This window comes from Epinephelus lanceolatus, chromosome 2 (assembly GCF_041903045.1).
Source record: "Epinephelus lanceolatus isolate andai-2023 chromosome 2, ASM4190304v1, whole genome shotgun sequence".
NCBI classification, from domain to species: Eukaryota; Metazoa; Chordata; class Actinopteri; order Perciformes; family Serranidae; genus Epinephelus; species Epinephelus lanceolatus.
In genome coordinates this window covers 25,672,788-25,700,577 of record NC_135735.1, presented here as the reverse complement: position 1 = coordinate 25,700,577, position 27,790 = coordinate 25,672,788, and the positions used below count along the sequence as shown (strand labels likewise).

Sequence of the window (27,790 nt, the reverse complement as noted above, 5' to 3'; positions counted from 1 at the left end):
AAATAATAATAATAATGAAAATAAAATGATAATAATACTAATACTACTACTAATTAAACCAATATTAATAATAATTCTTTTTTTTTTAATGTGTTATGTGCAGTAATGTGCATGTTTTTTTAGCCTCAATTTCAACAAGCGAAGAGAAACGTCACTTCCGGTCGTCATCTTTGATTTAATTGAGACAGCTGCGACTTTTCAAAGGAGTTATAAGTCTTCTTTATTGTGCAGACGGACACAAGTTTGTTTCAGAAGGACAGCAAAGTCTTTGAGAATACCGAAAAATGTCTTCAAAACAGCGGTAAGTGTTGTCAAACGACCCGCGGGGTTTACAAAGTTTAATTTGGGACACCTGCTCAACACTGACAGCCATGTTGCTAGGTAACATTAGCAGGTAAACCCCACGTAGACATTTAGCATGCTTCGCTTCATCATTAGCTGACACTGTAGGCTAGGCTAACAGTTGATTTCAAGCTAACTTATTGTTAGCAATATAGACTCGATAAGATCGATCTATCTATCTATCTATCTATCTATCTATCTATCTCTGGTATAAGTATGGGATGATCAGTGTGACAGGTTGCTTTGCATAGACCTACATGAGGTAGGTGTATATGACAGTATAAATATTGATAGTGATAATGATGATATTAACGTGAAGAAACAGTGAGTATGTAAAGTATGACATAAGTAATGTACTAGTGAAGTGGATGCTTGGTGTTTTGGGGTGATTTCTAAGAAATAGTTTCTGACACTGTGTGACAGGTGTGAACTGTTCACCGGAGAAGAAGCTGTTCTTTGGTGTGCAGTGTTCTGTTGCTCCTACCTGAAGAGAGAAGTTTGAACAGAGGTTGTGTCCAGGGTGTAGTGATGAAACCTGCCCATTTCCTGACTCTGGACATGCATAAGTCCTGAATGAAGGGCAGGTTGGCACCAAAGATCTAGTCTGTTCCTGTCAGACACAAACTCATGTTATACCAGGAGTTGTATTGTTGTGTTTTATGTTTTTGTCTTCCAGTGGTCAAAATTGGTTAATGCAGATTTTATGACTAAAAACAAAACAAGTAAAATAGAGGTGGCTCACAGTGGATGTACAGATCTTCAGTCAAAGGGCTGTGGCAAAAGGGTCCATGTTTCCTGTTATTCTGTATTATATAAGAAACCTTTTAAGAGCAACTAAAGTTCGGACAGAATTAATGTTACGCAACGGATGGGGTGGGTTAAAAATGTTTTTCCCTTATCCACCATATATATCCGGCATACTGACACAACCACTTTATCCTATTCAAACAATACCCACAACTTGGACTAAATTTTATGAAAACCCTTTTGATTCTTTTGGCCTGAGGACCCTTATGGACTAAAGGAATATGAATAATTTACAGGGTAATCGAGGAATGGACGCATAATTTGAGATAGCCAACAACCCGGTTTTACTATCCGAATAACTTTTAGAAAAAATGAACTGCTTGGCAACCAGACCAAGCCTCTACTTGAGAAAGGCCTTGTTGATCATAGGGTGTAGCCATATAGAGCGAGCAAAAGAGACTAGGCTTTTAATTGAAGTTTTACTGTAGTCACTGAAATGCTATTGAAACATTTACTATCTAGACATATAAAAACTTTGAATTTTCAACCAAATTTACGACTGTGTTGATATTTTTGACATGCAAATCACCAAATAAAGGCTTTCTGATCTAGACCAATGAGTATGCTAAAAACAGGAAAATAAAGGCTGTCTTTATGGAAGTAGGCTTGGTTGCTTTGAACGTATAAGCCATGAGGTGATAAAAAACAATGCACTGTTATAAACGTTACTTTTTGGTTGGGCACAATGACTCTAAAGTCTTGTCATCACTTCGAGGTTGACAGTCAAACAGATAGTGACTCCAAAGTGTTGCTGTGCTCGGCCAAGGAATAGTCCGGCACATAACCACCTATAAAACCACAACATGTAGCTTTTACACTTCAGTTTGTGTTTAGATTAATACACCAGATTTTATGCTAGGCTATGCTGACTGTCTGTTGACTGTGGCTTCATATTTACAGATATGAGAGTGGTATGGATCTTGTCATCTAACTCTCAGAGTAAATAAACACATTTCCCAAAATGTCAAACTGTCCCTTTATCTGGACTCCCTATACCAACAAATAGCTGCCCATGACCCTGCACTCACCAGAGATTGTTTGTAAGCCAATCCCTCTCCAAAACTTTGTAATAATAGTCGTAGGATATTGCAGATACTCTTGGCAATATCAGTATAATTCACAAATGCAGTTTATAAATACAAACCTCATGAAGTATTTTGCAGGCTTAAGTTGCTCCTTGCCACTCTTTGATACTGATGAAACAAGTTAATTGACATCAAAGCCCAGTACTTCAGTCCTGTGGCCCCTAAAGTCAGAGCTGTTATAGTGATAATGCCCTTAGATACCATTTTAAAGTCTCAAGGTCATGGTGTCACTTTGACCTTGAGTGCTGTAGATTAGGTAAGTTGAGATGTGTGAGTTGAACAAACCACTGCTAACAGAAGTTGGCTCAAGTGGAGAACCCCTTCTGCCTGTTTCCTTGTCAGAATTAATAAAACAAATCTGTGCGTGGCCTTCTCAAGATGCTTTCATATGCCACCATCTGTTTTAGGAACTTTTTTTGGGTTATGTAAACAGGAAACCCAACATCCTAAAAAGCGTTGGGGCTTTGTGTGTCAGAGTTAGTAATAGTTTGACGCTGTATCTTAGTGTATCTGCTGTTTCTAAAGTGTCAGTGTAAAAAATGTTGTGTGTCCACAACAAATAATAGAGAAACATACAGAGTGCTGTGAAGAATGATTTAAAAAAAAAAAAAAAAAATCCCTTTTCCAAGTTCCTCCGTGAACCAGCATTTTAATTAAAACCACTTGTTCCCCAAACCTGTACTTAATGTTCCCCATTAGTCATGTTTGAGGGATTACAGGCAGCACCAATGAAAGTCAAACATTAAATGGAAAATGCAGATGTGTGAACAATGCGGCTTGTTTTATAGCTATCACAGCTTTTTAGTAATTTTGAAAAATTAACCGGCAGTGACAGGGTTTCTTAGGTCCACTTACAAATAAACATGACATTCTTCGTAAAAAGAAAAATCTGGAAGAAGTTTCTTGGTTGTGGGTCAGCAGGGGAGCTCCTCAAGGACGTTTAAAGATTTCTCAGAAAACATTTGATCCTTTTCAGTCACATTATCAGTACTGCCCAGTGGAACCTGGAACTGTTACACCGGATTTCCACTGGATGCGTGTCCGTTGCGGAACGGCAGCGCTGGTTATCCGCTGCGTGCTCCGCCGTCCGTCAATACCCATCGGCTGCGTTTGCTGTGCGGTGCGGTGCAGCTCTGCCGAAAGACATCTCGGTGCACTGCCATGATTAATATCTCCTCGTCCATGGTGTTCACGGGGTGAAATGACGTCTGAAAACCTCTGACCTGTTGACTTCAGGCCTGCCTATGCCCATTATGTAGTTTTTAAGGTGTAGTGCAGGGAAATATGATCCGCCGTGAACACTATGTATTTTATTTTGAAAATTAACCGGATGTTTTATTGTGTTTCTGTGCACGAGTTCCTGCCCCGCACGATCTGCTCTGTGCTGAATTGCTGCGTTGTGCTCCGGTGTCCGGCAAAAATAGAAGTCCTGCGTATCTGTTGCGGAGGGCTCCGGAGTGCCGGAGCTGAGACGGAGCTGGAACGCAGCACAGCCGCAGCTGGTGGAAACAAACACATTGACTAGAATGGAATCCTATCGGCTCCGCTGCCGTGCCGGAGCACAGACGCAACCAACACGCATCTGGTGGAAATTGGCCTTTAGGCCATTAACTAATCCATGTATGTCATGTATGATTTTGTATTAATTTTATTATCATGGAAGATTTTTTTGTGACCATTTATCTCTCTCTTTATAGCAAGCGTCACCGTGATCACACAGGCGAGATGGGTGCCAAGCGTCACCCTGATTTCATTAACCGGTCAGTGAATACCTTTCATATGGGATGCACTAATAATGGCCCTCTTATCAGGTTTAATTTGCTGTGTCTTGTCTGGAAGTATTGTGAATTGTAAGTGCCCCTTTGAACCAGGGTCAGCGCCCCCGTCATTCAAGCCTCGTAGCTTCTTCCTCCAATGTCTCAGGACAGAAAGAAAAGGACAGTCTGTATAGCCTCTGCCCCTCACCCATTTCCTAGTGCCCTCTGCTCAAATATCATACCCACACTGACAGAGGGTTGGTTCTCATAAAAAGCATACCTTAATTAGGTGGTTAGGTATATGTCTTTAAATATGTACTCTGTATTTGATCTTCCTGAGATGTTTCTTTAAACCTACCACATACAATGTGATTCAGCATTTAAAATGCAGCGAGGAGTATTATTCACCCAGAGCAGAAGATAAAAACACTTTTCTTGCCTGTGTTTTGATGAGAGACTGGTGAAGAAGTGAGGGATAGAAGAGCAGTTAATTTTTACACTGCATCCAGCTCCAGAGGAAGAGAAGGCAATGATCAGTAATGAGTTTGGCCGTTGGCCCAGTATGATTATTAAGAATTGCTACTGATAACAACACACACTGTATAAATTATATCATGGCATTGGCATTTGTAATCACATCTTTGCTTTCCCTGCTCTCCCGCTGTTTGTGAATTAGCACCATGTCAGCTCTCCTGCAGATCTTCAGAGAGAGAAGAGAAGGCAGAGAGAAGAAAAGGAAGAGAAATGACTGTGCAAGGGTTTCAAAACTAGGTATGAAAGTCTTTTTTTTTTTTTTTTTTTTTGCGTTTCAAGATTTTGGCATATTTATGGGGCATTACCGTAGGAGCAGGCCATGTAATGTTATTTGCAGAAAGCACACATTGTTCACATCAAGCTTACAAAAGCGGAGGGCACAGCCATGTGATCATGACCTCGCAGCGAAAGGGCCAAGCTTACGTGAGGCAAATGGGATCTAGCATTTGTGAGCGCTCTGCACAATTAATAATGGAACCAGGTTATGAAAATACGAAAAATGTAGGAACATTACTTGTCCTAAAGCTTTGTGTTCAGCAGCCAGAGGCACCCACACAATGCTGAGCTGGAGAGGCATGATATGATGCAACTGCTTAGTCTATCAAAACAGTTGCTCAGTGAGAGGAGAGAGAGAATAGACTTCAGTATGTAGTGTGTAGGATTCATCAAAAATGTGTCTCTGATGACTGCCGGGCTCCCTGAAGATGTTTTACACATGACAGTGAATTTGCTTTCATCATCACATCATCTTGGATTTCATTATCCTCAGTACTCAGTCAAAAGTGCTGCTGTGTTTGATGAACCATCTTGGAAATGGGTCCACGTCATTGGTTCGACATCCCATTAGTCCGAATGTCCGCGGTACTGAACGGCTTGTGGCGGGCGTATGGTGCGCTGCGACCGGCTTGAGGCGGAGCAGGCTCACGGCTTATGTGTTTGTCACTTTTTTTTTTTTTTAACCCACACCATGATCTTTTCCTGACCCTAACCAAGTGGTTTTTGTGCCTAAACCTAACCAGACCTTAACCACAGGGCATCATGATGATTTCGGAACTGACTTCGGAACAATGAGTTTAATATGGTCGGAACAATGGGATGTCGAACCAATGGGCTGTCGAATCAATGGGCAGTTCCCCTTGGAAATTACAAAAAATTAGAGGGGGTAAATGAGAGGTGAAGACATCAGTCAATGCACTATTCCAGACAATTTATGTTTTTGATACCTTGCTAGTGTATGGTAAGCCTTATATGTATGGACTGCTTGTTGGTAACTCCAAATTGTCCGTAGGTGTGAATGTGAGCGTGAATGGTTGTCTGTCTCTATGCGTCAGCCCTGTGATAGTCTGGCGACCTGTCTAGGGTGTACCCCGCCTCTCGCCCAATGTCAGCTGGGATAGGCTCCAGCCCTGCAACCCCCAACAGGATAAGTGGTTACAGAATATATAAAACCGAGCATTTGAAAATGTTGACATTGATTATCATAGTAACAATCAAAGCATCAAAGCATTTGGGTCAGTCCTATTGAAAAGAAAAAATAAATTAACATGTAAAGATCATAGATAAGTGTTAACGTTGTAATTCCAACATCCAACATCATGTCAAAGTACCGTATTCCAATCTGTTAAAATGATGCCATGTTATACAATATCTGTGTGAATGCTAAGATGGAGAGCTAGAGGCCTGTGTTGTCCCGACTATATGAGTGTAACCACTGACTCTTGGGGCTGAGTCAGACAAAAATGTGGTGTGCTTTTACTCTGCTCGGCCAAATGTGAAATAAATAAAAAGAAAGGAAAATGGCTGCTCTCTTGGCTGTACCCTTGGTCCCTTGCTCTTTGTTAAAACCATATCTCTGCTGCTCCATTGCCCCCAGCTACATTAAATCCCATTAAATTCACCTTCATTAAAGCAGTCCTCTCTACTCCTTGCAGCAGCCCTGGTGCGGGCCTCTCAAGGACAGAACAGTAATGAGGGTGGACTGGATTTAACCTTGAAGAGTACAGGTTTTCATTTCCAAATCAATAACTTATGGTTCAAAACTGCCACTAGATCCAGGCTATAATTTTCAAGCATTAATTGTGTGGATTATGTTTCTCCAGCAGTGAGAAGGTATTTAACTTTAAGCTGCAGTGTAGATATTGCATTTATCATTTATTTTTTTCCCTTTTTTATAATAGGAATTGACAGCTTGCACATTTTCTGTATTAGTGACTTTGTGTGCCTGTGTACACTTTGCTGCACAGATGGTATAACTTAGGGAGATTGTATTTCAAAGACTCCGTATGAGTTTAAGTAATTAGGCCGTACAGTGAAACCAAGCAGAGGGCAGTAGGCTGGAATTTCTCCTTCTCCTCAATCTAGTGTTGCAGCACAGTGTCATCATTTACATCATTTAAGAGGCAGAAATATATGAAATCTCCTTCACAGCTGTGTCAGGCAAGTTTTGGCGGTCACCTGCTGTCAGAAGAAGTAGGAAAATATGAATTATGAATGAAAAAATTAACACGTTGATGATAGACAGACAGCCGGGACAAGGGGAAAAGAAAAAGAAATGCCTGACCTACAGTAAAGGAGTGAAATTGTTTAAACTCCTGTAATTCTCCACGTTTTAGTGGGACATTCCCCGTGGTGGGGTTTGCTGTCATTGTCATATGATTGTATGGAAAGCATTAACTTGTCCTGCGGTGATAATTTCTGCCCGACATGTTCATAATATGAAATATTGGATCTTTTCATAAAATGGGGAGGGCTGAGGCTGTGGTGATCACTGGAGCTTAATTTTTTAATCAACTTCTCTCTTAAATGAAGCTTTTATTAAATTACAAAGCTCACACAGTGGGAGTAGGACACAGGCAGAGATGGCCCAGTGTAAAAAAGAGCTTTGTGGGATAATTAAATAAAATTAATAAAAAACCCTCCGCTAGCGTAGGCTGAGGAGAATGGGAAGGAGAGGAGACCCGGTAGCCATTTTCATGCTCTGCTTTTCTTTCATTCTTTCTCATTAGGGTCTCAGGAAATTTACCATGTGGAATTATTAAAAGAAGAAAGGGATACAATGTCTACAAGATATTGATGGATAGTAAATGGAGACACAATTACATTCAGGGTTTTTTCACAATCATATTCACAGAAATGAAATGTGCCTATTGTTGCGGCTCTGGCAGAGAAAGGAGATCTGATCACATTTGGTTAAGCTTTGGCAGACTTGTTGAAGGGTCTGAGAATACAAACTACATTGTCATCCTTCAACACTGACTTAAACCAACAGTACCGTAATACATTTTACTCTTGTACACTTGTTTGACAAAGGTAATCTATCAGGAAAGAGAGACAGTGAAGTATCCTGTCCACTATTGGGGACATATATAGTATGGCTGACTAGTAGGGCTATTACAAAAATATTTACACAATTAGATCTTTGATAGATAACCATCAGTAAAAGAGATATAATGACTAAGTGGGTAAAGGCAAATACAACCCCAATTCTAAAAAAGTTAGGACATTATATAAAACGTAAACAAAAACAGAATGCAATGATTTCCAAATCCTTTTTTACCTATAATCAATTGAATACAGTGCAAAGTCAAGATATTTAGTGTTCAGACTCATAACTTTATTGTTTCTTATACACTGAATTCGATGGCCTGAAACACATCCAAAAAAAAATAAAAGCTGGGACAGGCGTGTGTCTATCACTGTGTTACATTACCTTTACTTTTAACAATACTCAATAAGCGTTTGCGAAGTTCCGGAAGTGAATTAATTTCCCAGTCTTGCTTGGTGTACAACTTCAATTGCTTAACAGTCCTGGGTCTCCATTGCTAAATTTTGCGCTTCATAATGCACCATATATTTTTAATGGGAGTCAGGTGTGGACTGCAGGCAGGCCAGTCTAGTACCAACACTCTTTTACTATGAAGCCACACCAGGGTTCAACGCTAAGGTTTTTTTTCACTTGCCCGGTCGGGCAAGTTGGTCAGAGATCTACTTGCCCGAAGTCAGTTTTTACTTGCCCTATAAAAATTGTTTAATTTAAGCGGCTATCAATTAACAAAGACTGCAGTTATTTTTATGTTATGTAATCTTTATTCACACTGTATTTATTATTTAAAACAACATATGTCATGTATTGTAGCTTAATTCCTACACAAAAATGACAGCGTCAGGGCTTAAAGTGAAAAATTTGTCAATCGTTCTCCGTCTATAATTTTGCGCCCTACTTGAGCCATGCCCACCTCTATTTATTTTTCACCCCTCTCTCCAGTTCTGCTGTGTTAACACCGGGTTTAATATATTTTGCTTCCATCTCTCTGCCCTGCTCTACTCTACTTCAACGCTACTTAGCGCTCTCTCTACTCTACCAGTAGACTACCACATCCACCTGTTGCACAAAATGCACACAGCAGTGTTTCCCCTAGGATGGAGTTGTAGCAGCGGAGGTGAAGCACACGCATGAAAAATAATTTTCACATGCGTGAAACTTTTTTGTATGCTTGCAAAGCACAGCCTGCTGGGATGTTTCTATGTATCTACTGGCACCAGAAGGGCTCTTTAGGACTAAGTACATACAGTACATGTGTGCACAGTAATGAGCAGGTGAAATGTCTGTCTAGCTTACACATGAGGTGTCTCAAGATTTAGGAACATACAATTTAATGCGTGACCATGTAGAGACAGAAATGACCCGATGGCATAACACCATAAATAGTATATTGTTATGTTATTATATGAAGCGTCCGTCACGCAAAATAATATCAATGGGGGCTGTGGGCAGGACATTGTTACACAGCTGTGCCTGTGACTTCAGGCAGAGAGACCGCTGCATCAGAGCAGAAGGAGCACATTTTAAAATACATTTATTTTATCAATTAGTTATTAACTTTTACTATTTTTAGCAACTTACCCGATCGGGCAAGTGAGTTGTTAGTTTACATGCACAACCGTGAGTTTTACTTGCCCCGGGCAATCGGGCAATCCTTATTGTTGAGCCCTGCACACTGCTGTAATGTGCAGAATGTGGCTTGGCATTGTCTTGTTGGAATAGGCAGGGACGTTCCAGAAAAAAAGGTGTTGTCTGGATGGCAACACATATTGCTCCATAATCTGTATGTACCATTCAGCATTCATGTCACTTTCACAGATGTGCAAGTTAGCCATGCCATGAGCACTAACACACCCGTATACATCACAGATGCTGGCATTTGAACTTTGTTCAGATAACAATTTGGATGGTCCTTTTCCTCTATAGCCCAGGGGACATGATGTCCATGATTTCCAAAAATAATTTGAAATATGGACTTGTCAGACCACAGCACACTTTTCCAGTTTGTATCAGTCCATTTCAGATGGGCTCGGGCCCAGAGAATATGGTGGTGTTTCTGTATATTGTTGATATGACTTTCACTTTGCACGGTAGAGTCTTAACTTGCATTTTTAGGTAGTTTTTAGGTGCAGCGAGAAACTGTGTTTACCGGCAATGGTTTTCTGAAGTGTTCCCAAGCCCATGTAGTAGTATCCTTTTTATAAAATCATCTTGCTTTTTAATGTAGTGCTGTATGAGGGGTCTAAGGTCATGGACATTCAGTAGTGGTTTTTGGCCTTGCTCTTTATGTCCAGAGATTTTTCATGATTCTCTGAATCTTTTGACGACATTATGGATTGTAGGTGGTGAAAGTTCCTTGCAATTGTGTGTTGAGAAAAATTGCTCTTGGATTGTTGGACTGTTTGCCCATACAGTTTTTCACAAAGTGACCATCTTTGCTTGTGAACAGCTGAGCCTTACAAGGGTGCCCCTTTCAACCCAGTCATGATACTTTATTGTTGACCTGTTTACTTGTGAAATGTTCCAAACTGGTATTTTTTAAGCTTTCAATAACTATCCCAGTCTTTTTTTGCCCCTGTTCCAATTTTTTTGAAACATGTCTCAGTCATCAAATTTAGAATAAGCGTTATAGAAAACAAAGTTAATCAGTTTGAAAATTAAATTTTAGATCTTTGTACTGTATTCAGTTGAATTAAGATTAAAAAAGGTTTGCAAATCATTGCAGTCTGTTTTAATTCATGTTTCTCACAGCATCCCAACTCCTTTGGAATTGGGGTTGTCATAGAATAGCTAGAACAGTCAGCTAAGTTCAGAAAATTACATCACTTTAATGTAACACAGCCTTGAAAAGGGAAAGACAACACTTACTATCGTAACTGTTGTTTTTATAACAATATCCAAAATCTAAGGTGATATCATATCTCCAATCACCATGGCTTTAACAGTACTCAACCTGGGTACACAAGCTGTTTTCAGACCAACTTGAGCCCTGCCTGGAAAAAATGTGGCCGAGTCCTTTATTTGAATTTAACCAGTTCATTAACATAGCATTAATGCCAACAAAGGATTGTACCCAAAAAAAGTTACATACGACTTTTGCTGCAGTGCGACATCATCATCTGACAAGATGCTGCATAAATGCAAGCGCACATTATGGTCTTCTTCTGTTTACCTTACAATAGTCACAACAAAGATAAAATAGTTGCCACCATGATAACTTTCCAGCATTGTCATACCCTGTGTCTGTGTATTATAAACTGTTGTGCAAAGTTTTGGTGTCTGATAAACCTTCAAACTCATAAATCTCTCAATTCCAACTGGACTTCCCAGATAATGTTTCATTGTCTCGTGGTGTCTTAAACCACACGCCCCCACAAATGAAGCCCCCTGCTGCTTTTGTTCTGAATCCCTCCTGTAAAGTCCTGCAAATGATGCACTTTAATGGTCTGTCTAGATCATTTCATTTGAATGGCAGGTATTCAGGAAATATGGATTCCAAACCACTTGGAAAAAGAGGGCTCTTTTTCACAATATTTTTTCAGCAAAAAGTTAGACCCTAATGGGTCAGAAACCTTGACTAAGCAAAAACGGCTGAGATTAAAACTTTAGAAACCAACATCAACACTACAGTTGTTTCTTGTTTTTCAATGTTGTATATCTATCAATATTGCATTGGTGGTGTACCACAAAGAAATATATTGTTTCACTTTGGCTTTGCTCTGAGTGGCATAGTTTGTATTGACTCAAGGAATTATTATATCATCAAGTTAGACTGCTGCACTGGTACTAGTCTTAAAGAATGTTTCCCTGGAAATAAATATCTTGATGATTTCTCAAGGAATCTCTGGAGAGGGATACTTTGTTTGGCGTCAACCAGACTTTCCTGGCTTGAGCAAGTATCCCAGAAATCCCAGTTGTCCAAATGTCCAATCCACAAATCCTAGAAATTATGCATAGATAACATTAAGTTATCAATTCATTTTTATTCACAAAGCCCAATATCACAAATTACAGTATGCCCTAGAGGGCTTTACAGCATATGACACCCATCTGTGCTTTTACCCTCAGTGTGGATAAGGACCCCCCCCCCCCCCAAAAAAAAAACCCTTTAACGGGGGAAAAATGGTTATCCTATTCATTAAGTTAGAGTTATTAATATTGTTCAAAACATTGACCAGTAGACAATGGTATTATACTTTGCATTCTTGCCTTAGGAGCAAGTAGCAACTTTGAGGGCTGGAAAATGAAGCTAATCTGGAAGTGCAAAAACTGCAGTTCTGTGACCAGCCACTTGAGGCAGGCTCCAGAAGCTAGTCAGTCCCCATGTAAAAATGCCAAACTTTACAGCAAAAATAAGCATGTTTATAGCCTAGCACAAAAGCGGTTTTGATTTTGGATGCTTTGAGTTACTGGCTGTTTGCTGATAGTGTCCTTGGCTTCTCAGTCAGTTAGACCCTCCCTCCACAGTGCCAGTCTCTTGCCAAAATATGGTCACTTGACTCCAAAACACCAAGAATTTGAGGCTTCAAAACACGAGTCCAAAAACCAATGGGTGACATCATGGTAGCTATGTACATTATTTTTTATAGTGCTTGAGAGACATGGATTCAGATAGAAGTACATCATCCAATAATAGTATCTTTCAGAACTGTTAAGTCAGCAGTGTCCATCCCTCACTTAAAAGACTTTATTTTTGATGCTTCCTATCTTTGGTGATGCATCACACTTCAACAGTGTGGTCACAACTGTTGGTTTTGACCATCACAATCCTGAGTTAAAGGCATAGTGTGTAGATCAGTAAATATAGGTCAAAGGTGATCATTTTGCAAAGTTAGCAGTGAAGTTAAACAGCTACTCCTACAGCCTGTATGCAGCTAATGGGGGCAGTGATGTATTGTCATTGTTTGGACAATCTCAGGGGTCACATTTGTCTCCTACGGCAAAATATGAGATGGGTATTTCCTCTTTATGTTGACAGCTTTTGTCTCATGCTTCCTGACAAGTAGGATTTACTATATCCTGCCCTGTGAAGCGTCTCCCTTACTACGCTGTTTTGTGTTTTATCCACTATAGAAAATGTCTTTGGCCTACTTGCCTTGTTTTACTATTGCCTTTAACATTTCACACAGCTGTCCTTGACATTTTGGAGAGCCTTATAATTATTTATAGTCCCTTAAGAAGTTCCACATTGTGCTGTGGGCTATTGCTATAATATGTTATCTGTGTTGAGTTTGAAGGGGAAGAAATGCATTTAGTCTCCTTTTTAGAAATAGATATACCTTACAACTGTCCTGTAAGTGGTTTATATTATGGTTAAACTGTTCTTTTGAATACTCCCTTTTGAGCTGTGTCTGCCTTTGGGGTACTTTGTTTAATGAGTTTTGGTGATGTAACTGCATGAGGAAATTAGTTGGAAAGTGTGGTAGCTTTAATGGTATTATAAGCCCTCTCCATCCATAACACCAGAGATTGATCCTGGGGTGGCCAGGAACAATATGTCACATGGTCTAACATTTTTTGGGGGAACATGTTTTGAAAGCCTGAACCAAACCGAGGCTGTTGGGAAAAACTTTGTTCATGGTCAATGCATGCTGTATATTCTGCCAGTAGAGTTTATACTGTAAAGTATGTATGAGAAGACATTACAAACCTGCTCTATTAGACATTTTAACTGGTGTATTGGTGTATTATAGTCTTTGTCATAGGACAGCATTCATATAGCACAGATATCTTCCATGGCCAGGGACAAGAAAGCTAAAAGATAGAATGGCTGACTTAACTCTCACATTATCTCGACACTCTTTGTGTCAGCGCAAGAGACAAGATTGACTGGGATAGATTAAAAAAAATTGTTGGGTTGATGATTTAAAAGAAAAACATTCAGTGTCATCAAAGGCAGACCGTAGCTGTACAAAGCTGGTTGGTGTTCTGGCTAAACATCATGCTAGGGGAAGCTTTTGGTTATGGCTAACACCTGCTAATACCTCCCTTTTCATAATAAGTGAATATTCAAAAGTATTTCTCCTAGGGCTGTGCTATATTATCTTGTTCACAATAATACTGGTATAATTTTTAATATCATATGCAAAATCCATATCGTGATACTCGTGATATTTTGACTTGTTGACATATTGGCATCATACCGTTACCCACGACAACAAAAAGCACAGCTAAAAGCAAAATTATCTCCCATTCCTTGGTTGTTCCAAAAAGAGGAGCAGTTTTAGAAGTGTGAAATAGACTGTGGTGTCATTAGGTCTGGGCGTCCTGGATGTTTTATGAACAGCCGCCGACTTCTGAGTTGACTCTTAGAGCAACTTACTGCTCAGAGGGAACTCATTCAGCGGCTCCTCTGGCAGCAGTACAGCATTAATATTGTATACAGAATGTGAATCTCACTCTGAGTTACTGTTGTTGTTCACAAACTAAAGAAATGAGAGATCATTTTTGTTTAGTTTTTACTGAATATTTGAAGGCAAACTGTTAGGCTGACATGTAAAGCTGTGTCACTTATTTTGATGCAATTCTGTGTTCTTAAATTGATATATTTTTTCTTTTACTTATTTGTCATATCATCAAGAATATTGTTATCACAAAAATACCCTGAAATATTGTGATATTATTTTAGGGTCCACTCCTAATCTCTCCAGTGTTTCTGTTATTAGCATTTAGCTTGCTTGCTAGGTGGATAACTTTTGTTTTTGTTCCTCATTGAAACACTGGACACAAGAACAGACAGTGAATCCAGACAAAAGTTTTCCAACGGGAGGCTTGTCTCAGTGCTACACATCCAGTGAGTCATCCTGGCTCAACTGTCAGAATGTTTTACTGGGACTATTTATAGATCAGCCCAATCATAACTGACTGTAAATGGAAAAACTCATACACTGCATATCATGTTGTGGCTGATCCAAACTCTAACACGAGTTCCAACTTTATCTGTGTGTACTTAGGCCATGCTTCTATGTTTGAATAGGTGATATCATTTCCTCCCACACTCTAACTTCATCTTTAGAGTTGGAGAGTCACCAGAAGAAATTGTCTGAATGTTTTGAGTGATTATCTGTTTGTGTCAGATCCATCAGATTGTGTACCTGTCTCCTGCACAATGCGTGCTTGGCTAGACTTCTAGACCCTGCGACCCTGTAAACAGAAAAACAGAGGTAAAAACACTAAAAGAAATGTATTTTGTCAAGAATGCATCTAAAATGGATGTAAATTGTTTGAAAATAGATTGTAGTATCTGCAGCAGATTTCCAAAAGACACTCTCTGGACTTGACCCTGTACGTTTTTATAGCTTTTTCCTTCAGTATAAAGTTGTCATGTTGTGCATTTCTCTATTGGTTTTCAGCTGTGTCTCTACTCCAAAATGTCAAAACTGGAATGTGGCCAGGAAACCCTATACTTAGCCATGCTTTTAAAGAAAATAAAAACACATTTGGTGCGCACAGTGCACCCAGTTCACTCATCCTTCCATAACATGATATCTGATGTCAGTCACAGAATCTCTGGCTGGACTTCAAAGCTGAAAATATGGTAAAATCATATTTCAGCACCTAATATTGTGCTTATACTCACTGCGGACCGTGTAGTTGGGCTAATTCAGTTAGCCCAAACCTCTTCCAGCCAAGGCTCTGAAGTTTTACACTCGTGCCCAGTATGTTGTGAAATTGCAAACACTTTTATGTCCGTCTGTCTATCAAACTTTATAATGCTCTGATTTCTACCCCACTGGCAGTGTCTTTTAATTAGATTATACTGGAGGAATAACCGGGGTTCAGGATGCCAATTTGTGTCCCAGACGGTGTAAAATTTGCTGTTACACTGCCGCCAAACAGAGCAGGTGAGAGCAGACAAGGTCCTCAGGCAAAGAGCAGCTGACTGCTTCTTAAGACTTTCTCTCCCTCTCTCCACCTCTTTTACCGCTCTCTTCCCTCTTTGCTGTCAGACATTAGAGGCATGAGAGAATAAATAAACACGTTATTCAAGAGTCCGACAATCAAAGTAAAATGCCAAAGTTTTCATACAGATGATGTCTCCAGGGAGGGAGTCTCTATACTGTAGAGAACAGTGATGTTGGCAAGCAATGAAAGCATGTGTAGTGTGTGTGCTGTATATTGAAGCTGACAGTGTTAGTTCACTCAGTCATTATACTGATTTATGGCTGAGCAAGAGGTCAACCAAGTGTCTACAGCGGGTGCAAAACTAAATGATAGCAACATTTGTGTCAGCCAATATTTTGCCATTTGTGGATGCGTGCCAATTGTGAGAAATTATCATAACATAGTATAAAATACTATGATTATGCTTGTAACAATCAGACGTTTTTTTATTTTAGAAATGTATAACTTACATTGAAAATACTAACCCTGTGTTTAAAGCATATAGCCAATGAAAGCAGCAAAGTGAACAGCTGCAGGTAATTAGAGCTGGCCCAGGAATGGCCAGGGATTCAAAGTAAACATGGATGGTTTCCACAATCAACAACATTTACAAATGCTGAAGAAGGAAGCTACTGAATTTGTGAAGAATGTGCAGTGGGAATGGAAAGCATAGAAGCATGAAGCCAGCAGATGTTGAAAATTAAATACATGCGGCATGTGGCTAACAGGACTGTGGGCTTATTCTTCTGATGGTGGACCCTGGAGTTCTCGCAGGCTAGAGGACAGCTGTTCCGGGTTAATACTTACAGGTTTACATCCAGCCAGCCATAGCTAAGATTTTTTTTTAATGGATATCCTTCAGGGGGAAAGCGACTTTAGTTTTGCTGCATATCTATGGCCCGCTACTGTTGTTTGCAACAGTACACATATCAAGTGTGATTCCCTAAAATTGGTCAGGAGTTTGCAACACAGCACAATTGGCTGTTGAATTGATTGACTTTAAATGGTTGGATGAAATCAATCTCTTAAAGACTCATGGCCCCAGAGAGCACAGATTGTTCCCGGCAAAGCCCTGAAACATTTTAGCCTTTGAGTGCCAACTGGTTCTACTTTAAATTGCTGAAAAGACTTGGGGATGATTGGCAGGGGGAACGTGATGCTCACTTGTGGCTTTGTGTGTGCTGGTGTTTTCATTGATACACAATGGCAGCACTAGGGATATTTATTTCTGTTCTGTGGAGTAAACAAATGAGCTACATGTGTGGCAATCCTTAAGAGGTCAGCATTGAGGAAAGTGTTGCTCCAGTGTTTCATAATACAGCTTGGTCTTTTTAATGATCTGCAAGCATTAAGTGTATTTGTATTGGTAGTATAAAAGAACTATTTTTCTAGCTTTACTTTGTCACAGTACAAGAAATTCAATGGATTTTTCCTCTTTTGATTATCAGCCTCAAATTTCTTAAAACTAGCCATATTCTCATGTACAGTGATGGCACTGGTAAGAAATTAAACGGCCGTGAGTTACCAATGTTTGTTAAGTCTGTCTCTGTGTGGCATCCCAGCTGGCTGGGCAGCCAGAGTGCAGTTCCTCTTCACCAGCTTCCTTTAAAACAACCACTCTTTGTTTATTCGAAATAGCGGCCTGAATTTTTACTGTCAGGCCCTCGGCCTCTCTTGGCTCCTCGGCTGTTGCAAAACATGTCAGTAGCGTTTAAAACAGTAGTGTCATAAATTATTTGCACTAATCCATGTAGATATTCGTTCTGACTCATGAAACAGTAGGTGATTCCAGGCTGGAGAGTATAGGTTTTGTTTTTCAAAGCCAGGCACAACTTCACAGAAATGAAGTTTACCATTTGCTTTTTGCTTAGCCCCACAGCTTGTAGAAAAGAAAATATGGGTTTTTACTGGGAAAGAAAGCATTTCATTAGAAAAGAAAACACTCAGCAAAACACACGGTGCCCATTCATTTCACTGTCAATATTTCAAAATGTCACTAATGTGCATAGGTTATTCTTTACGGCAACGCTTCAGTTTTTCTGTCCAAGTACTTTATGACATGTTCTTGGAATCCATCAAAGGAAATGGTCTTTATGTCTTAGTAGAGTCGGGTGTTTTATACTTTCAAGGTACAAAATGTGAAAATAAATGTAGGGGAACATTCCCTGCAGGAAACCATTTACTAATTACGAGATGTTTTGCTTCTGCTATTTCATATGATTTGTAAATAAGTAGCATTTATTTTTTGGGATTTTAATGTTTCATATTAGAGTAAACCCCTGATTATTAACCTCCATCAGTGCCATGGTAAGTACTTTCCACAAAAATGGATTGATACTAACAAATCAGTGTCTATGATTGTCCCTTTAGTACTGTTTACGGTCCACTATCTAATTTGAAGATTGAAAACTTCAGTAATCAATTATATTACAGTTATATTGACAGATATTGCAAGTGCAACATGAGTCATGATTTTAGTGGGAATGGTAATTTTTGCATTTCATTTTAACTGAAATATAATGATGTACCAATCAAGCATGTTCCCTTACATATGGAATATGATTTGGAGGCCACGGCACCTCTGTAGCACCACAATGCTTTATTTATAATTGTATGTAGTGACAGATTTTACCTTTTTAATCAAAAAGTTGAAGCACCTGCAATACGGATATTGCACTTGGTCATGTTGCAATTTGATAATACTTCCATTAATTGTGCAGCCTTAAATACAATGTTTGATTTGTCACTGCATAACTGATTTAAATACTTACATTCACGTTTCAGGCTTTGTCCTTCACATGATCCTGTAAATATTCACCCGTGCACTCATAGCAGCATGTCAGCTTCACTCTCCTTGCTTCTAACCCTTTTCACTTCTCTCATCTGTCACACTTCTGCCCCCGTCTGACCAGGTGTGTCTGTTCAGTCACCCCACTCAGGACTGCAGGTCGGGTAGTTTATTATTACTTAATTGCTGCCGTCGGCTCTCATCAGGGTTTAAGATGAATGTTGCCAGCTGTTTCCTTGCTCTCATTATTTCTCTCCTTTTTTGACTGTGTCTTTTTCTCTCTTAACTTGTCAGATTTCCACATGCAGTGGCCTCATGGTGGTGGTCAAGCTCCTTCAGTGGTGAGTACCCTGAATGTGGACTCAGCAAACAAGTTCTTAAAATTCTCTGAAGATGCGGTCAAAAAGTCCAGCAAACCACAGTACAGATGAAAGGGAGGAAATTGTGTCGTGTTTCATTTAGTAGGGCTATATTTTAGGTTTTATTTTGCAAAGACAGGGCTCGATGTTTCAGATAAGGGGGTGCATATTCACCCCAACCAACTGCTCCCCTGTGGATTCAGTGATGGGGAGATATACATTATGTATCTCATGTTAAATCACTTGTAAATGCAGTAGGGTTGGGGGTATGGTCAAATCTCCATTTAAAGGAGTGATGTTTTTTTGTGGCCAGGGGGATGTTGGACAAAGTTGAAGCCCTCCTTCTCCCCGGAGGTGGGCCAGGATCATTAGTTTTAGTTTTTGAAGTGTTTGGCCTTTTGATGTTCCTATGTTCTCTTAAGGCAGCCTGGCCTGAAGGATATTTAATATTACCCCTACAAATTTCCAGTTAGGAATAATTTGAACTGAGCATCTGTCAAAGAAACAGCCATTTAAATACATTGGTCATGGTTAAAGAGGCATAAAATGAGGCCAGATTAGACAGAGCACCTTTTTCTGAAGGCTGGGCCCGGTCGAGCCGGGGCCAACCTGGGGCACAGGGACCCAGCAAAACAGCTCCTGCTTTCAATTCATTAAGTATAACTATCTAACACGGCTGGGATTCAAACTCTCCCCTGGCTGCCCTCCTCATGGCCAGCCATGCTTTGCTTCTCCTGCCACTGTGGCATGGCAGGGATTGTCTTAGGGTCTCAGTTACTTGATATTTTATTTATGAATGTTCAGGGGAGTCAGGACTAGATTGTATTTCTCTCTTTCTCTGATGCTCTGAGTAACAGGGGACTGCTGTATCCCCAATGTCTTCACTTCAAACATTCCCCTTGTGTTTCCACTAGGGTGTGCAGGAGGACCTTTATCAGGGTATGCAATCTTAGATTATGTCTTATCACCAAGAGAACCATGAAAGAGCATGCATTACGTCCTATGAAAGAAGATGTCTGTGCCTAAAGCAACTGACTGGCCCTGTCTCCAAAATGTTGACTACAACAAAGGCACACTTGCTAAACCGCAGACGGACAGATTAATACTGAACAACTGAAGATTATTTAATAAATGCTAAAGATTTTTTATGTGACAAGGTCTGTGTAGATTTGTCAATGGATACTATTTCATAACCACTAACAAAAAAAGTATGTTGTGCATTTCAGATTTCAGTCATGTTATTTAAACTTTTTTAAGCATAACATTGGTTTTCTGGCTTGTGAAATAAAAGTAAAGAACATCTAGTAATGCTGGAGAATGGTGAAAAACATTGTAAAACATTGTGAAACATTCTCTCATAGCTCCTTTCTCACATATCCCATCTCCCATCGCTCCTGGGCCTGGGTGTCTACAAATGAAGACGGGTTGCGTGAGCAGAACACCTCAGACACAATCTTTGGGGGGAAATAAACAACGCATTAGTTCCACATTGACTTTGAACAGAAACAGAAGAATGAAGAGGAGAGGTTAGAGGAAGTCCACTGCAGGAGGGAAGCTGGGGAGTATTAGTGGGCAGGGACATTTCAGAGCCCGAGCGTGCTCAAGCATCTCTCTTTCGCTCGATCCCTCTGTCTGTCCTCCAGTGTTTTTGTGGACTGTTTTTTCACGTGATGCAGATTAACTGCACCTCATCCGTCCCTCCCTACTGTCTTGTCTTTACCATTTCGTAGTCTGAATGAGCTCTGTGTTAGTTTTGACAAACTACACAGTCTGGCTAATATTTTGTATTGTGAGATAAAGCATTTCAGTTGTTGTGATCAAATACAAAAAAAAACCAAACAAGTCAACATGACCTCTGTCAGTGATACAGGCCTTAGACTACTGTACGATCCTCCTGAAAATATGATATTCTGTAGTGGTTACGGCCCTACTTCAACCTGAATGTACAGCATTACAGTGAGTGAACTGCATATATTCTAATCCTAACTTGGAGAAAAAAAAAAAAAAAAGCACTGCGGAGCGTCGTTCCTGTGGACTACGGCAACATTAAACCCCCGAGCTTGCCTGAGAAGGACCAAATACACAAACCTGCTATTCTTAAATATCCCATGGAGAGAGACTCTTACTGCAGCCCGTTTGATTTTGTTGTGAAAATATCGGCGTGTAACTCTGTACGATAAACGAAGCACAGATTTTCATGTCTGTCACCGGCAATGAGGAAATACAGTGAGTGCTGGACGGAGCGGTGAGTGACAACAGCCCCCCCCACATTTAAGAGTACTGTTTGTGGTGGAAACGCTAGGGTCTAGGTGCCATGTCTGAAGAGTTTCTTTTGGTTCCAAAGGTACCATACCTCAATTGTTTGGTGTAAACGGGGCTAAAGGTCCCAAGGTTGAAATCCAACCCTGAACGTGCACTGTAACCACTCGGCTACCAAGGTACTCCAAGAAAGCTTTTTTTACACTATTAATTTTTTTGACTTCATGAAACAGATTTCTTCTTCCAACAGTGATTTGTAAATAATGTCATCTGCCACTAGGGGCATCAGATTAGAAAATGCTTGTATACGTCGTCGTAGAGGGCATGAACAAACAACATATTGTTGTTTTTTAGTGTGGAGAATTTATTGGGTAATCCATAATCCCACTCCACTACCACAGCCCACAAAACATTGTGCAATTTCAGATTCACTTCAGGATTCTTGAGTCTTTTTTCCCCCTGCCTTGACATGGTTGCCCTTATTCTATCACACAATAGCACCAATGCAATTAACCCTGAGAATGTAAGCCTTAAGTGTTAATTGTCTAAAAATAGTTATCTCCATGGTAAATAGATCACCTAAGGTCTGAACTAATCACTAATGAGCTGGAAGTTCCAATCTAGTATCAGAATGATTGTTGATGATGGCGATCACGTGTACATAGTGCAAGATGAATTTCTTATATATCAGTTTTATTCCCCTGATGCTGATTTTGATACCTAAACTCAGATTATTGTCTGATACAGAGTACAGATCTGGAACCAGTGCTGTTTTTTCTGTTTTAATCATTTCACTGTGTCAAGCTAATGGAAGTAGAAATTTTGCAAATGTTTTGTTACAGTTTTATAACATCATGACTGAGATGCTGTGCTTCACATGAATCAGTCAAGTGATATCTAATCTGTTTAATAAGATTGGGTATGACACACATGCAATCCACTATATGGAATCAGTGCATCACTCCTGACAACAATCAAAATGGGGAAAAAACAGCATATAGTTAAAGTTTAACCTTTTCACAGTGAACTGCAAGAAAAAAATCAGTGGGGAGTCGTTTAAGAACACACTGCTCTACTGGGTTGGTAATATGTGGCTTATAACATTCTTTAAGTTAACTATTGGTTACTGAGGTCTTGGCACAACCAAAGTGACTCACTTTGTCAGTCCCTTCAGGATTTCTCAGGATTTTATTGGGGGGATTGATGCAGCCTGAAATGTCTGACTTCATGGCAGCTTTTTCTAACAAATTGCAATCCATGTTGCGATGTTTTCTTGTAATGAAATTGCAGGAAGTGAAAATTGCAAAAATAGTTGGAATTTCTTTTTATTCGCATGATTTATTAAAAATCTTCGGCAGTTTGTTCCAGTGAGAGTAAAACTGTACTGTTTTGAGTTTGTGATTTATACCACACTAATGTTACCACTAACCATGCTTACAATAGGTCTGGATGCAACAGCCTCTTTCATGGTGATTTGTGACATCTGTTGTATACTCACCTCAGTCATTGTTCAGATGTGTTTTTTGGTAGAAAAGTGTTCATCAATGTCGTTTCATTGCACATGGTGCAAAACAGTTAACCCCTGCTTTTGCAGTACATCAGGGCATTGTCTTACATGGTAGGAAAGTTGCTGTGTTTGGACAAAATTTCAAGGTCATGCAGAGTTCACAAGGATTGGTTGGATTTGTGTTAACTGTTGTGATCAACAGCATCCTGGAGAGGCGGCCTTTTAGTCTTGTATTTAATGTTAAGTAAAGGTTGTGAGTGAGTCGAGCAAAACTTACCTAATTGTGTGGAATGAGGGGTTTGTCAGTGTTTGATGTGAGAGGTACCGTGCTGCCAGTGCACACTCTGAAGTTCGATTGGGTGTTAAATAACTAGATAACAGGGAGTAGTTAATCGGTGTGAAGTTGTAACTTTATCCTCTCTACCTTGGCTTGTCCTGGCGGTGGGAGGAGACGGTGTTGGAGGTGAATGTGCTGTAAGTGTGGAACTGCTGTGGAATAGGCTGTCAGGCTTCATTAGCCCAAGCCATCTCTATCTCAGGAGGAATGTGGCCAGTGGTTTAAAACCAATTTCCATTACCTGCCTTCATTTTATTAACTTCCGTACCATTACCAGGGAGCTTCCCTTTGACAGTTGTTCGTCCGCACTGTCTTGTACTTCTAAGAGATCCCTGCGGGAGCAAGCTTGTGAAACCTCACTTATCCCGTACTCTGTGTTCTCTTTAATCGCCAATCACTGTGCCTTGTGCCAAAAGTGTGCAGCGTGTGTCACTCTCAGATTTCAGATGTGAAGGCCTGTGCATGCACCTCTGTGACAGCCACACTTAAGCCGACACAAGTGTCCAGCCAGAACTATAGTTTACCCCCTGTGGATCAACTGCACGGAGAAATTCTATGGTAACATGAGCAGGGTCCTCTTAAAAGTTCAAAACAGGTCTCTCAGCTTAGTTTGAGTTGTCACTAGCTGCTGACTTTTGAGTCCGACATGTTGTGTTGGGATAATCCTGTGGGAGCCAGGGATGTGTGGTAAATAGTACCTGTGATATCTATCTGCTCCATGACCTCAGTCTACCACCGCTGATTAGATCTGTTGGGAGCGTTTGTCCATGAATAAGATGGGCTTTTCTTGCAGCCTGAGTGAAGAAGAGGAGTATGAAGCTTGTGAGACGCCCCTCTTCGTGACTGCCTCTTGGGAGCACAGGGAAATGGAGGAGGAGGTGAAAGGCCAGGTGTCTGCCACAGAATTTAATTAGAAAGACTGGATGCTTTGTCCTCTGTAAAGTTGCTTCAGGCATTCTTTAATTGCCCCATTCCCAATTTCTTCCAGCAGTCCCCACTCCAAAGTTCATTAGTATTCATCTTGCACGAGCATTTGAATGTTGATTTCAAGGATGTTTTACTTTACTGTACCCCAAACTCCTTTTTTTTAACTCTTAGCCAAATCTTATTACAGCCGAAATGTACGCTAGATACATTTCTAATAGCTCCCTGGCAAAGTGTACCCTCCCATTTCAAATGTTGCAGTTGAAGCCACTTTAGCGTACCTGATGAGATCAGTAATTGACTGTGCTGATTAACTTAGTAGCTATTAAAAAGCTCCCAGCTGATGTTTGAGAAAGTAACAAGACGTATTAAGGTATGGAGAGTTACAGGATTAATAGGGACTCGAGAGACAGAGAGACCTCGACCTGATAAAACATGATGATATGGTTGTGCACACTATGGAGTCTTAGAGTTCCTCTCTCCCTTTTGATATGTGAAAAAATTAAAGAGAGGGATGTACATGCATTAAACCACTGAGGCACTAGTTCTCTACTGGTTGTTTTCCAACAGTTTTCAGTGAGTGACTTAATGAGGAGGATTTTGAGATTACTCTTTATTTAACATTTAATGAACTATTTTTTAAATATTCTTTTTTTTGGTGTTTTGTCCTAGGACAGGACAGATCCAGAGTGAAAGGGAGTGAGAGGGGGACAACATGCAGCCAAGGGCCACTGGGGCGTCCACTCTACTAGGGGAGCTAGTGGGCACCCTTGCATTTAATGAAATCTATCAGGGAGATTTGATCTGAAGCTTTAATAAATCTGAGCATGTTATAGGAAATTGAAGTCTGGTTAAAGCCAAAAAAAGATGTGTTATGAGTTTGTCACACCACAAAAAATGCATTATTAACCACCAAGCCAAATTTGAATTATTTAAAAAATCTGCAAGTATATGAAATTAGGTTTCGAAAGCAAGAAAAAAAAAAGCGGTATTCTCTCTGAGACACTGTGAGCTTGTTTGAGGTGAAGAACAAGAGAGCGGCTACACAGCGACAGACTCTTTTGCTTGCGTTTAGCAGCTAACGTTGGCTCAAAGCACATACCCACAACAGTAAGGAGTAATGCCGGCAGGGTGGGTAAACAATTCTTGCTGTAAAATTGAAAGGTACCTTCATGCAGGCTGTTTTGCTAGTGTTTATATGACTGTGGAATTTAACAAGATCTTATTCCTGTATTTATTAGACTGAGAGAGCTAAGAGAGCTTATTGAAAGTAAAAAACTCGCCTCTCACACATGGGGTGATTGAGACGACACTGCTGCTATGCGTCTTACTATAGTTTTTATATAGTGGGGAGGATGTTATGGTAGGGATGGCTCCATTCTTGGAACCCATCAGCTGTATTCAGCGTCTGACTTCCGGCAGACGGCGATACAGCCTCTGGGGGCAGACCCCCGATTTTTTGGCATTCCGGTTTGATTTGGGCAGAGGAGGCGAATTTTCGTTTCCGACTTCCATTTATATATAAGTAAATATGCTGAACCATTGCGATGGATTCAGAGTTTGCAGTGACGCCAGTTATGTTCCGCCTCGCTAGTTCACCGCACGGACCGTTTAACCTGGCAACAACTGCAGCCGGCTCAAACGTGATTGGTCAATATCACGCGGACTACAAACAGCCTGCAACTGGAAACCAGGGCTCTTCCGCTCTTCTTCTGGAGGCAAAATCTCCGGGGTTTGCCTACAGACTCTACATTCACTGAATGTAGAGTCTGTATATAGAGACTAGGATGGCTCCAGTGCTTCATTGAGCCATGATTTCAGGACCGCCCAAAAAATCCTAGACATAAGAAAGATCTAACTCAACAATGCAGTTCGTTATAGTTCCCACTCTTTTCCCACAATTTCAGCAGGTATTTTCGAACATGTATAAAGTGATTAGAAAGAAATCTCTGATATTATTTTACCCAGACTTTAACTGTTTAATATTCATGATTCATTGATGGTATTACCAAATATCTTAATAATGCAAGAATACATTTAAAAGAAAGCAAATTGCTTCTTTGAGGTCTTTTCTCAGCCACCAGCCTTGAGCATTATCAGCAGTGTTTAGCCCAGTTACCACCATTTAAGAAGAGAAAGCTGAGATTAACCCCAGCAATAACACTGACCATCATTCATTAAAACTGTAATCATGCGTAAAATGAGATTGATAGAAATTTTTCTAAAAGGTTGAGAAAAGGGAATAGAAAAGGAATTATATTTCCTGATACAGGATTTAATGGACAGAAAGTTAATTCAGCTGCTTTCAAAATATGGTAAGGCACAAAATCCTCCTGGGCAAATTATAGACCGCTCCACCGTCATCACTGCATTTCTGACGGGAGACAGAGGTTATGCCCCTTTTAGCTCACACACACACACACACACACCTTACCTGTACTGCGAACTGCACGCACACATACACCAACACATATTCTGCTCTGCAATATAATATCTGGTTTATCTAGTCGCTGGGAATAGTTAAATCCTTCACGGGGAAGCACTCTGTTGGTAGGATTACCGTAGTATACGCCCGCCATTTCTCTCCTTATTATCATATTTTTTTTCTCAACAGGCGAGTTTAAGGCCAGTGTTTTAATGTTCAGCTCTATTCAATCCCTAGCTTTTACACTGGATAAAATATTTATTTTAGTTAATCACTTAAGTATCACGCTGAGCTCAGTATCTTCAGTAGTCCGTAACAGGATTATGTGTATGATGGGTGAAAGTCAGGGCATAAACATACATTTTATAGATACTGTTTTAAAAAGTTTCCAATTTTTTTTTTTACTTTTAAACACCCTTTGCCAGACAGTTGTAGTCTGTCCATTTCAGCCACTCTGTCTGGCATAAATTTTGAATACATATTTTGCACTTGCACCCATAAATGAAATTAAATTTTACTTGCCTTTTTTCCTCCATTCAAAGCATTACATGCTCTTTACTAAATATGAATAGTGTGTCAGAAAAAGACACAAAGATAACTGTAATATAACGTCTTTGCTGGGCCTGTTTTTCTGCGCTAATATTTTTTTTATTCACTTTCCCCACAGCTTGGGTCCCCCCCTGCATAGTTCACTAAAGAGTGGACACTGTACCTGCTGTTTTAAAGGTTCATTTGAACTTACAACCAAGGCTGACACCTGTGGAACCCTGCCTTTGATTGATTGTTGAGACCATTGATCTAATTTTGAAACCTTTGAGTTTCTCCTCTGCATCCTTCCTTTTCTTGCATGGCGTGGAGTAAACCTAATTTCCGTGTGCCTCACGCAGGGCTTCGCTCTCCAAGGTGGGAAAACAGAGTGAATAAATAAATAAAGAAACCCAAGAAACAGGTCTTTCACAGCAGCACAGAGATTTTTATAGACTGGATCAATTAAATTTGTCTTATTTGGAACGATGGGGCTCCGTAACTCAATAAGAGGTAATGTGGTTGAAAAGGCCTCTCACTGTGCGGCCATTAGGTGAGAGAATGTTACCATGGGAGTATTAACATGCAGGGATTATAGCGGCATAAGACTGGTCTGAGCCAATTAGAATCAAGAGCAGCCGAGAAAGCGGGGATGTGGGTGGGCATCCTGGGCTACCAAGTCCTGCTGCGAGGGCGAGAGCCAGAGAGAGGGAGAGATAGAGGACATCACAGCCGGGGCTTGATGGAAACCAGTAGTGCTTCAGAAAGGAGAGGAGAGACACTGGCTTTCAGTGTTAGCATGGCACAACAACCAATGAGGAAGCTCTCGTACTGTACGCAGTCATTCCAATGATATGCCCAGCTATTAAGGAGTTTCTCTTATTGCTATAAAACTTATCACTATTATCATGCTGACAATTTATGATCAGTTTGAA

General features: G+C 40.2%; 1 long non-coding RNA gene across 3 annotated transcripts; it reads left to right on the top strand.

The window, feature by feature from the left end:
• Window positions 1-168: 168 nt before the first annotated feature.
• On the top strand, window positions 169-27,391 carry LOC144459067 (uncharacterized). 3 transcript variants are annotated; one of them, XR_013488315.1, is made up of 5 exons: window positions 169-301; window positions 3,932-3,994; window positions 4,668-4,762; window positions 18,814-18,860; window positions 26,998-27,391. It is a non-coding gene; the product is annotated as an uncharacterized LOC144459067 (long non-coding RNA). The 3 variants fall into 3 exon arrangements; XR_013488314.1 differs by lacking the exon at window positions 26,998-27,391 and adding an exon at window positions 24,578-24,735; XR_013488313.1 differs by lacking the exon at window positions 26,998-27,391 and adding an exon at window positions 19,793-20,176.
• The last annotated feature ends 399 nt before the right edge of the window (window positions 27,392-27,790 follow it).